General features: G+C 33.7%; 1 long non-coding RNA gene across 1 annotated transcript; it reads left to right on the top strand.

The window, feature by feature from the left end:
• Positions 1 to 3,624: 3,624 nt before the first annotated feature.
• Positions 3,625 to 4,804, top strand: LOC142608064 (uncharacterized). Its single transcript, XR_012839421.1, has 2 exons — positions 3,625 to 3,931; positions 4,005 to 4,804. It is a non-coding gene; the product is annotated as an uncharacterized LOC142608064 (long non-coding RNA).
• Positions 4,805 to 12,549: the final 7,745 nt, after the last annotated feature.

Genomic DNA, 12,549 nt, shown 5'->3' with positions numbered 1-12,549 from the left:
GCATGTGATTTCAAGATCAAGATCATGTGATCACAAACTATAAAAATCTTCCCACACAACATGCACTACAAAGCTCAAACTAGTAAAGTGCAATAAAATAATCTCATCCAAACTAAACAAGGTACATAAATATGTTATGTAAAGATAATATGACCAACCTTGATTTCAAATTCAAGACAAAAATGCAAAACACATTTTGCTTCCCTTTTCACTTTTTTTTTTTTAATTTAAAAAAAAAAACTCGAATGAAATGCATGAATGTTATGCAATGCAAATCCTAGAAAAGCAAAGAAAACAAAAACAAAAACAACCAAGAAAAATGGTCACAAAGAGTAGAGCAATGAAGCACAATTACCATGTCAAAAAAACTCACTTAGATTAAGCCTTTTGCATCCAAAACTTTTAGATGCGCCTTGAGTATTAGAGTTCTTATTCACATTAGAATGATTTCTAATTCCAGGATTGGAATAAAAGTTTAAAGCCTTTACCAACTCACCAATAAGTACTATAGGATCTTGTATTTGAGTTACAGACACTTTTGGTTTATTTGCTCGATTAGTAGTTTGCAACTTGAAACAATTTGAACGAATGTGCCCAGACTTTCCACAAAAATGACAAATCCATGCAGGTCTATTATGCAACTTGCCCTTAGAAGGATTAGAAGTCTTAGGTTTAGACTCTTGAAGATCAACCCTAATCTTCCTAGGAGGTGTAACTTCTATAGGTTTAACAACCTCACTCACAGAGGGCTCATAAGAAGGAGCAAAGTTTGTGGAATGTGTTTCAGAAACAGAGATACTTTCTACAAAACCTAAGCCAGTTTTGTTCTGAAGGAGAATTTTGAACACTCAGCATATGATCAAGTTTAGAATTAGCAGACCTATTAGTTTGTTCTCTAGCAACAGATAAATCATGTTCCGAATTCTTAACTTTATTAAGTAAAAACATGTTCTCAGTCTTCACATTATTTAACAATTCATTAGCATCAAACAATTTCACAAGCAAATTCTTTTTATCAAGCTCAAGAGATGTAATTTTTTTTAAGCCTAGATCAACACTCATAGCATCTTTTGCAGCAACTTTGCAAAGTTTATTGTAGGCTTCTTGTAAATCTGCATCGTCAGAGAGTTCCCCATTAGAATGGTTCTCCTCAACAACAACACTTTCATTAACTACAGCAGTAGCAATGAAAGTAATGAAATTTCCATCCTCATCACTACCAGACTCATTGTCAAAAACTTCATTATCACTAAGGGTTACAGCAATAGCCTTACCCTTAGACCTCAAGTATGTAGGACATTGAGATTTCATATGATTATACTCTTGACACCCAAAACATCGTTGTCCCATAGAATTATTAGAAGGTTGACCTACTTTTTCTTGAGGTTTTTTAGTATTATTAACCTTAGTGGGATCATTCCTCCTAAAATTTCTAGGTTCAGTAGTGTTCTTACCTCTTGCCCTTTTGTTGTTATTCTTAAAAAAGTTTCTAAAATTCTTGGCAAGATAGACAATCTCTGTATCAGAGAGCTCATTATCAAATCCAGTCACATCAACATCATCTACAGACTTAAGAGCCATTGATTTGGATTTGCTAGTCTTAGGTAGGTCCAGCTCATAGGACTGAAGAGATCCTACAAGTTCATCAACAGAGATGGAGTCCACATCCTTGCTTTCAGTGATGACAGTCACTTTCGGCCTAAAGTTCTCAGTCAAAGATCTAAGAATCTTCTTAACAATTTTAGGTTGATCATGGATTTCACCTAGATTATATGCGGAACTAACAATATCATTAAGTTTAGCATATAATTCATCAAAAGATTCATCATCAGACATCCTAATGCTTTCAAATCTAGTAGTTAATTGCTGCAACTTATTAATTTTAACTGCCTTTATGCCTTCATGCACAGTTTGGAGGATATTTCAAGCAGTATAAGCAATCTCAACATTAGAGATTCTCTTAAATTTCTCCATAGAAACAACATTAAAGATAGCATTTATGGCTTTGCTATTGAAAGCAGTTGCTTCTTTCTGAGAAGTTTGCCACTCACTCACAAGAGTAATAGGCTTCTCCCATCCGTATTCAATGGAGCTCTAGACTTTTTCATCAATGGATTTCAGGAATGCTTTCATCCTGACTTTCCAATAAGCATAATTATTCCCATCAAAGTGAGGAGGAATAACAAGAGGGTGTCCGTGTTCCATGACAACCGGGGTTAAGGATCAGCTCAGAGATCAAAAGATCTACAACAAAAGAGCTACCCGTTCTGATACCACTTGTACGTTTTTAGACCCCTTACACACAACAAGATTAACGTAGTTATTTAGCCAAGTGATTAACTTAGGTAAATTATGCAGATCTGGGTTAATACATATAAATCATATCATTGTAAAGTGCAGAAAATAAAGAACACAACAATATGATGATTTAGGAAAACCAAACCGGTAAAAAACTTGGAAATGATTTGACCTAACTATCCTTAAGATTAAACTTAATCCACTATGAAAGATTTGAAATTTACACAATAGCGACTTAAACTACTAACATCCTATTGCTACTTCGAGTAGGAAACTTACTACCACGGCCATGTGATAGCTCCGAGTCCACAAACTACTTATTTCTTGAATTCCCAGTAAGCACAAGCACTCCCGCTTGTATATCTTTAAACTCTTGAATCTGCAACTGAATTGATCACCAAGCTCTTGACATCAATCTAGATCTTGATAACCCTAAGTGTATGTGATGGCAAATACCTCTAGATCTCACAAAAGATTCACACACACAGCATAAAAAGCCTCTCTAAAACGTGCCCAGGGTTTTTCCTTTTATACTTAGGGCAAAACATAAAACCTTACACGTAAAATGGGCTTGGTCTGAGTTGAAAAATTTTGCAGAAAAACAATTTGCACGAGTTTCGATCGGTCAAGTCTAATTCTCGATCGATCGAGCCAGGCAAAATTACACAGCAAATCCTACAGCAACTCGATTCCAACTTTACATAAAAAATACATATTTTGAGCACTTCTAAAGAAAACTAAACCGTTTTGATCATAATTTACGAATATTACAAATTAAAGTTCTAACACATTTAAATCTAAAGTCTTAGAACCTAACATTTTATGTTTTTTTTATGTTTTGAGAAGAAAGATACATAAAAGAGAACAAAAATATATATTTAGCCTCATTTTTAATAGATGTGGGTAACGAAACCCTAACTAAGCCAACTTCATGTAGCTAAAGTACTAAATTTCAAATCATAAATAGTCAACTTAAATTTTGATCAAACCATAAATAAGTCATAATTAGCTCTATTATTTTAATGTGTTACATGTTGACATAAAACTTTTGCGATCCCGTTTGGTAACAGTATTTAAACAACAAAATTTTTTGTTTAAACACCACCACAAATAGTTTCACACACTTTTTCACCCACATATATTTCTAAAACATTTAAACAATATTACTAAAAATTTCTTAACAATTGAGTTAACTGAAGCTACTATTCTTATTTTTGTTAAATCCAATTTTTTATAATTATCAAATGAGCATGCGAGACATTTTTATTAAGGGGTTCACAGTATATTACCAGTCAGAGTGAGTACCAGCAATTTACTGTTGAGACTTTTTATTATTTTTTATTTCCCTTCTTTCTCTTTTCTCTCAGATCTCATTCTCTCTCTCTCTCTCTCTCTCTCACCTTCTCATCACAGCCCCTGCCACCGATCTAAAACTCCGTCGAGTCACCACTTCCATCAAAACCCGACCCACATATAGCGCGATCGCCGAATCTAGAAACACAAACTGACCGATCTTGACATCGCAAGAAAAATACTGGGAATGATTTGTAGAAATGGAGAGGCAAGCACAAAATAATCAAGAAGTATCATCTACAAAGGTTGTAGGGGCTAAGATCGAAGGACATTGAAGAAGGTTCGTGTGAAATTTATTTAAAATTTATGTTTACTCCATCTGCTGCATCTAATAGTGAAGTCACTGTTTCTAGAGATCAAAAGGACCAAGAGGTTTCGAATTCTGAAAAGATATCACGGAGAAAGGCATCACAGGGGCTGCAAGAGGAGTGGAAGATATCACTGTATTTTTTTTTTTTTTTTTCTTTTTGGGAGGTGGGTTGTGATTGTGATGGTGGTTGTTGTGGCCATGGGTTTTGCGGTGGGTTGTTGATGACGATGACGGTGGTTGTTGTCGTGATTGTGTCGGTGGTTTTGTTTTGGGTTTTTTTTAGCGATGAGTTGTGGTGGTGGAGGTGGAGGTGGGGGTTGTGGTGGTGGGAATGGAGGATGAGGTGGGGATGGTGGTGGCGGGAATGGAGGATGAGGTGGTGGTGGTGGTGGTGGAGGTGGGGTTGGTGGTAAAGGTGGTGGTGGTGGTGGTGGTGGTGAATGTGGCTGGTTGCTATGAATTTTTGTGGGGGGTAAGTTTTATTTTATTTTAAAATTTTTGTTTGATGCTGGGTGTAACGTGAAGTAAAGTGGTAAACTACAACATCTTGAGGGTAACACAAGATGCTTGAGGGTGTTGTTGAAGTGCTTGTTCCTCCTTGCCCGCGTCCTTTTAGTAGGACAGTAACTATGTCTTAGTATTAGCTCTCTTTTGCAATATGCCATCATATATCTTTTGTTTGTAGTTAAGTTTGTTTTTGGTCTGTTTCTATAATGATCTTTGTTATATTGGTTCATGTGCTCCAAGTGAGTTTATCTGCAGAAGATTTTAGATATGTTTCCATAGTTTTTCAAATATGAAGAAGTTTATAAATAAGTAAAGTGTCACTAATTCCTATGGAAATTTTGTTTTCAACTACAAATAAGAGGTTTAACAAACTGTGTTCTGTTTTTAGTTTCTATGAGTTGCTTGCTGCTTGTCCTGCGTGGTTGTGATTTTGCTCTCCGTTGTATTCTTTCTATTTCTTTTGTGTTTGTGGTTATAGGAAGCTCTTAGCTTATCAAACACCAGAAGAAAAAGTTGAAAGCGAGGGAAGAAAAAATAAAAACAAAAAGCTTGCGATGATATTTAAACAAATTAATGTTGGTTTATTTTGAAGTAAAATATTTTCATTAATTTTAGGAATTTTTTTTGTTGTAAAATATTGTAAAACAGTAAAACGTTTTCGGTCAACTTAAAAATAAAAACTCAAGGAAACAACAAAGTCTGAAGCACATTTTACAAAATAGCCTATTGGTTACGAGGGTATATTGGTTATGAGGGTAGAGATACCTGAAGAACATATTAGATTTTGATAATTATGCCAAATCAATTGCATCTTAAATCATTTTGTGGTCAGTAACTTGATGCAAGTGAGCTAAGCTATAGCTACAAAGCAAACTTTTTAGTTTTAGTACGTCCCATTATCTATTCTTTTGCAATAAAGAAAAAATGGAGGTATATTAAGATTATATATAAGTAATTATGGAGAACTGAGTTGACTAAAGGTGATAACTAAAGGTGATAAATAAAGGTACCCTCTTGTGATTTATAATTTCTTTTCTATCTAAGTTAAGCTTATATCAAAATAACTTCTGCAAATGATGCATGGCATGGGTTTATAATTTCTTTTCCTTTTTTTTTTTTACACCCTCTCTCCCAGAAGTTCAAAATTCCAACAGAAACAGTTAGCTTACCCAAGGTGATAAATAAAGGTACCCTCTTGTGATTTATATTTTCTTTCCTATCTAAGTTAAGCTTCCTCTGTTTAAAGTCATGTAGTTGCGATGCAAACACCACCAACATGCAAACTTTAAATTCATAATTAATGTGAAATGCAAATTCAATTTGATGTACAAGTACATGCAAACAGAAAACTTCAATAATTGTATCCAATTAATGACCAAGCATGCCACTTCGCTTACCGTTGTAAAACAATGTTGTTGTTGTTGTTTTTTTTTGGGCCACTGATTTGTCATTTGAGGAATTGAGATTAGGTTGCATGATGCAATAGTTCTTAATAGCTAAGATTGAGAGTTGAGAAAAGAAACTTTCAATCTTAACCATTAAATAAAAAAGTGAGAAAAAAAAAGAAAAGTTAAAATTAAAAAGAAAAGATAGTAAAAATAATTTGTTACCTAAAAAATTAACCAAAACACAAACACACACCAATTGTGAGTGTGTGTGTGTGTATATATATATATATATATTTTGAGAGAGAGTTTTAACCTATAATATTCGCTCTTGATGATAACTTTTTATCATTAAAATAAATAAATAAATATATATATATATATATATATATATATTTGCTACAAATATAAATTCTTTGTTCCACTTTTTTGTTTTTTACTTAATGTTCTACCAATCATAACTTGTTATGTATTCGTTTAATTGATTGAACCGTGGAATACAAAGTGGAATAAAATAAGTTGGACAAGAGAATTTGTTATAAAAATGTTATAAATGTAGCATTACTCTTTTATAAAGAAAGAAAAAGACATACACATCAAGTTGTTATTAGTAGAGTATAAAGTAGAATATAAAAAATAATACAGAAGATTCCAATGCCTTTTCCGAACTCACCACTATTTTTCACCACATACAACTCACTACATAACAAGTTGTAATAAAAGTTGTATAAGTTTTTGTGATCCTAACATTGTTTGGCATTGCCTAATCAAATTTCTTTTTATTGAGAAGCATTGCCTTCTCAATTGACTCATTTTTCTTTTCCCAATTTTTTATTCAAAGTTCAAACTATAGGTTTTTTCTTCTTGCCAATAGATAGAAAAATAGTAATATTTATTGACCTAATCAATCCATCTAGTAAGGTGAAAAGTATTTAGTAAATTACTTATTGTTCATAAATATTAATATTAAAATACTTTTTTTTAGAAACAAAAAAAGGGATTCGTATGTGACAGTCATTGTCCCACGCCCCGCGATATATTTGGGTAAGCTCATAGGTACCACCAACTCGAACTGGAGTTCGAATGTGAGTAATACTTATTAGAATACATACGAAAACAGTAATACTAGTATTTTAAACTGGGTTTATAATACATTACATAATCAGAGTACAACAACAAAAAGGCCTAATCTTTGTAATTGTAGACTGGAGTTATAAACAACGGATACTAGACATACACAACCAATGTTGAATAAACATCTTTATTTTTTTTTGTAAATAATAATACTTATTAAAACACACAAAAAAAATACTAAAACTCATTAATATTAAAAAACTGCTTTTAACTTTTGACTTAGTTATGTTTCCGTCAATCATATCTGTCTTTTTCTTCAAGGTAGCTTTTTTAATTTAAAAAAGCTTTCTTCAGGGTAGCTTATACGGAAGAATTGCAACAACTTTAATTTAATGGGATGCAGCTGCATCCATTTCCTATTTCCATTTCATTCAATTATTATTATTATTGTTTTATAAAAAAAATTGAGATTTATTTTCATTCAATATTACACTTTATAAGTTTTGTCCTTGCCACTGTTTGTCCATGGCAATAATTATGGAGCTTCAATATTTAGGCTTGGAATCTTTTGGGTAAATATTGCTAAAAGTGAAGTTTTTTGGGGTTATAGTCACTGTTCGAAGTTATTTGGGGGAATAAGGAGAGAGAGTGAATTTCGGCAACAGTGTTGCCGAAATTCGAAGAAAAGTATGAGAGAGAAAATTAAAAGTGAGGAGAGAGAAATTTTGGAATTTCGGCAACAGTGTTGCCGAAATTCCTTCTGCCCAAACCCTGCCCGCTTCACTGAATGCCCATGCGCGTGAGTGCCTAAAAGGAAAAAATAAAAAATGTTTGTGGCAATCCCATTGCCGAAAATGGAGGGAAAAGAAGAAGAAAAAAAAAAAAAGAATTACAGCAATGAGATTGCCGAAATAGGGGGGAAAGGAAAAAAAAAAAAAAAAAAGGTGGCCATGTAGTGCCGAAATAGGGAAAAAAAAAAAGTAAAATTGGCAATGGGTTGCCAAAATAGGGAAAAAAAAAAAAGGTGGCCATGTAGTGTCAAAATAGGAAAAAAAAAAAAAAAAGAGGAAAATTGGCAATGGGGTTGCCGAAATAGGGGGGAAAGAAAAAAAAAAAAGTGGCCATGTAGTGCCGAAATAGGAAAAAAAAAAAAAAGGAAAATTGGCAATGGGGTTGCCGAAATAGGGGGGGAAAGAAAAAAAAAAGTGGCCATGTAGTGCCGAAAATAGGAAAAAAAAAAAAAGAGGAAAATTGGCAATGGGGTTGCCGAAATAGGGGGGGAAGAAAAAAAAAAAAAGGTGGCCATGTAGTGCCGAAATAGGAAAAAAAAAAAAGAGGAAAATTGGCAATGGGGTTGCCGAAATAGGGGGGGAAGAAAAAGAAAAAAAAAAGTGGCCATGTAGTGCCGAAATAGGAAAAAAAAAAAAAAAAAAAAAAAAAGAAGGAAAACTGGCAATGGAGTTGCCAAAATAGGGGGGAAGAAAAAAGAAAAAAGAAGGAAATGTGGCAAATAAGAGCCAAAAGGAAAGCAATACACAACTCTTTATAAAGGAAAGCAAGCGTGGCACTACCCCAGCTATATTGCCCAGCTACACCAAAGTCCGCTAACAGCCTGAGAAAGCAGCAATGCAATTTATTTTGGCTCTTATTTCCAAATAGTAAAGTCAAGACCTGAAACATGTATGCCCTAGCAATTCCTTATTTGCCACATTTCCTTTTTTTTTTTTTTTTTTCCTATTTCGGCACTACATGGCCACCTTTTTTTTTTTTTTTTTTTTTCCCTATTTCGGCAACCCCATTGCCAATTTTACTTTACTTTTTTTTTTTCCCTATTTCGGCACTACATGGCCACCTTTTTTTTTTTTTTTTCTTCTTTCTTTCCTTCCCCCCTATTTCGGCAATCTCATTGTCGTAATTCTTTTTTTTTTTTTTTTCCTCCATTTTCGGCAATGAGATTGCCACAAACCTTTTTTATTTTTTCCTTTTGGGCACTCACGCGCATGGGCACTCAGTGAAGCGGGCAGGGTTTGGGCAAAAGGAATTTCGGCAACACTGTTGCTGAAATTCCAAAATTTCTCTCTCCTCACTTTTAATTTTCTCTCTCATACTTTTCTTCGAATTTCGGCAACACTGTTGCCGAAATTCACTCTCTCTCCTCATTCTCCCAAATAACTTCGAACAGTGACTATAACCCCAAAAAACTTCACTTTTAGCAATATTTACCCAAAAGACTCTTTAGGCTTGGTTTGGATACAGTGTTTTCTGCGTCTGCGTCTGAGTTTTCTGTTTTTTTTTTTTTTTTCTTCTTCTTCTGCTGCAGCAGCACGGGTCAGGGGGGACAAGGCTACTGTTCATGTTACTGTGCATGAACAGTAGCCGCATTTTGCTGACTTTCAGCACATTTGTGGGTCCCTTGTACTGTTCATGGGACCCACAAACTTCACTTTACATAATTTTTTTTATTAAAAATAGGTCACACGGTACTATTTACACATTTAAAAATTATTTTGGTACAATGTTTTCAGTTTTTAATTTTCAGCAATAAGCTCTATCCAAACGGACCCTTAAACTACCTTCTAATTAGCCATAAATTCATTAAAAAAAAGCGCCCCACACCCCCCTCCCCCCCCCAAAAAAAAAAATCATCTATCATCTCTTCGGTTGGAAGGCATATACATAGACCACAAAAAAAAAAAAGATTACAAATACTTCTGCTACAATTTTCTTTTCTAGTATAAAAATACATTTACTCTTTACAAAAGATGGGTAAGAATTACTGCACTGTAGAGGTCTCCATTACTTGCACAAGGGTTGCCAAAGAAGGATAATTCAATGCAACATCAAATCAAGGCCTCTGATAACATTTTCTTGACTGTAGAGTTTGTATATGCTAACCCAAATCAGAACCAAATACCTAAGTCAAACTCAAATTACCTAAATCAAAACCAATCTGACCAAAACATTCAAGATTGAGATGGTTCAAGATTTTTTTTTTTCTTTTCAAATCTTAGGATTTCATTAAAGTTTAAAGTTTCTCCAGAATTTGGCTAAAATGTAAAACACTCTTAAAGTTTGGAAGTATTTTAATTTTTCTCACTAAAGTTTCAAAATTTTGATTTGCATCCCTAATGTTATGAGCCATTTTAATTCCTAACCCTTCCGTTAGTATTATGTTGATGCGTCTGTTAAGTGACACATAAGCCTGGCACATGTGTATTAGTTGGTCCAATTAAAACATGTCATGTGGATTTTATTATTTTATGTAATTACATAAATTTAAAAATATTTTAAAAATTAAAATAATTCTTTAAGATTAAAAAATTAAATCATTTCAATTTAATTGATTGTAGAGGTTTATTTTATTTATTTAAATGATCACATGGAAAAATTGCAGCATGGCATTCTTTAATTGGACCAAGTAGCATAGGTAAAAAACTTACATGGCGTTTAACAAATACATCGGTATGAGCATTAAAGGAATAACTATCAATCAAAATGGCTCACAATGTTAGGAACGCGGATCAACATTTCGAAATATTGGGAGGCAAAATCCAAAAACTCGTAAAATTTAGGGGTGTGTTTTGTACTTTAACACAAAGTTTTATCAATAGGTTATAAAAATGAAGTGAAAGGTTAATAGATACCTGTGGGGACGAGGACCCCTAACCCAATTTAATTAGTCGGTTATGGCTAATACACACCTCGGACCTTGGGGACAAGCGTCAGTGCGCGAGGTACATGAAGCTAAAACACCAAAAGGAAGAGGCAGCAGAGTGGGCATGGAACACAAGGAGGAGGAAGAAAAAGATGAGTAGAAGCTGTCCTCTCCGCATTAAATGCATGACAACCACTCCTCTGACTACATTAATGAGGAAATGGCCGTGAATAGTGGTGGCACAACTAAGATTATAGGGTAAATTAGGTTAGCATGCTTTGGATGGGATAGGAACCTAGGGCTGCAATCTCAACCCTGCAAGTGTAAAACTCAAATGAGTTGTTGCCGGATATAAAAGCAAGAGGAAGACGTAGATGGGGGGGGGGGGGGGACAGAGAAATAGAGAGAGAAAAGAGAAAGAAAAAAAAAAGGTCCATTCCACTTGTAATTTCATCCTCGAACTAAACCCGAGGACCAACACTTGTATTTTCTTTTTGAACCAATTCTTGAACTATGGATTAATAGAAGAAGTTTAGTTTTCCTTCCTGTGTCTATGTCATAACCTTCACATTCTTGTACGCTGGATATCACAAACAGATTTGACTTCCCATCTCTAAACAAGTTTATTGTGACAGCAAATGGTAAAAATCTTCATTAAGTTGATAAGCTGTATTTTTCACCATTACAATACCCTAAGCACATTAGCTTAGAAAATATCTTCAAAAAAGTTTTATGGAAAAAGAAAAAAATTTATTTATTTATTTGATAGTTTTTTATATTTCCATGAAATTACTATTAAAATTTTTTTCTAAAATGATCTATTAACAAAGAGTCTGAATTTGAAAATGATGGAGTATAAAACTCATATTTTACATTATTCAATAAGCGATTACCATATCAGTATTTTACTTAAAACTAAGGGTAAACTACATATTTTGTCTCTAACATTTATATTAAATGTCAATTTGATGGCAACTTACCCATCTACGGCAAAACTGATATAGCCACTGGAAATCAAAATTTTATCTCAAAAAAATCCCGAAAAACTAAAACTAAGGTCCCGAATTCATTTTATATTTTCATAATTTATTTTAACAACAAAAACAACGATTACGGAATTAACAAACAATCCAAATGAAAACTATTGTAAATTAGAATTAAATGAATAAAATAATCCTTCAGATACATTTCAAACGAGAATAACAACTACAACGATTACAGAATTAACAAACAATCCAAATGAAAACTATTGTAAATTAGAATTAAACGAATAAAATAATCCTCAAGATACATTTCAAACGAGAATAACAACTAGATATACCACTTCATAAAAATAAAATCAAAATTCAAAATCAAAACACGATCTAATAAAATAGAAATTTTGTGAAAGGCATAACAATTGTTGACTTATATGGAGGACACAATCACACAGACATGATCTAGTAATATATTACTAAATGATTCTTCAGGCGCTTAATGAGTTGATTGAGTTTGTCGATGAGGATGATGAGATGAGTGAGGAACAAAGGAGCGTTGTGCTGAAGCGGTTAATGAACATAGAAGACAAGGATGGCGGTGACGAGGAGAGCATTGCGCTAGCTGCGTGATGGATGGGTCGCTGATCTCCACTCAGCCAGGCCTCTCCATTAGCTATATCAGCTTCGCCATGGATGGACGGGTCGTCGTCGCCCTAGATTAAGCACTCTCAAAGTCTCCAATCTCTCTTCCCCCTTCCCCTTCACTCTCCTTTCACAGTGGATTATGTTCCCAATCAATTAGCTTTCTTTTTTCTTTTTTTAATTGAAGGGCACGTGACAACGTACTTGGCAAAAATAATAATATTTTAATATCTTAGTCAGCCAAGTCAGTATTTTTCATTCATCACTTATCTACCAGGACTATTTTGACACAATACCAAAAATTAGGGACTAAACTGACACCTCTAAAACATTAGGGAGCAAGTCTTT

This window comes from Castanea sativa, chromosome 8 (genome assembly GCF_040712315.1).
Source record: "Castanea sativa cultivar Marrone di Chiusa Pesio chromosome 8, ASM4071231v1".
NCBI classification, from domain to species: domain Eukaryota; kingdom Viridiplantae; phylum Streptophyta; class Magnoliopsida; order Fagales; family Fagaceae; genus Castanea; species Castanea sativa.
This window is presented reverse-complemented; position numbering and strand designations above follow the sequence as displayed.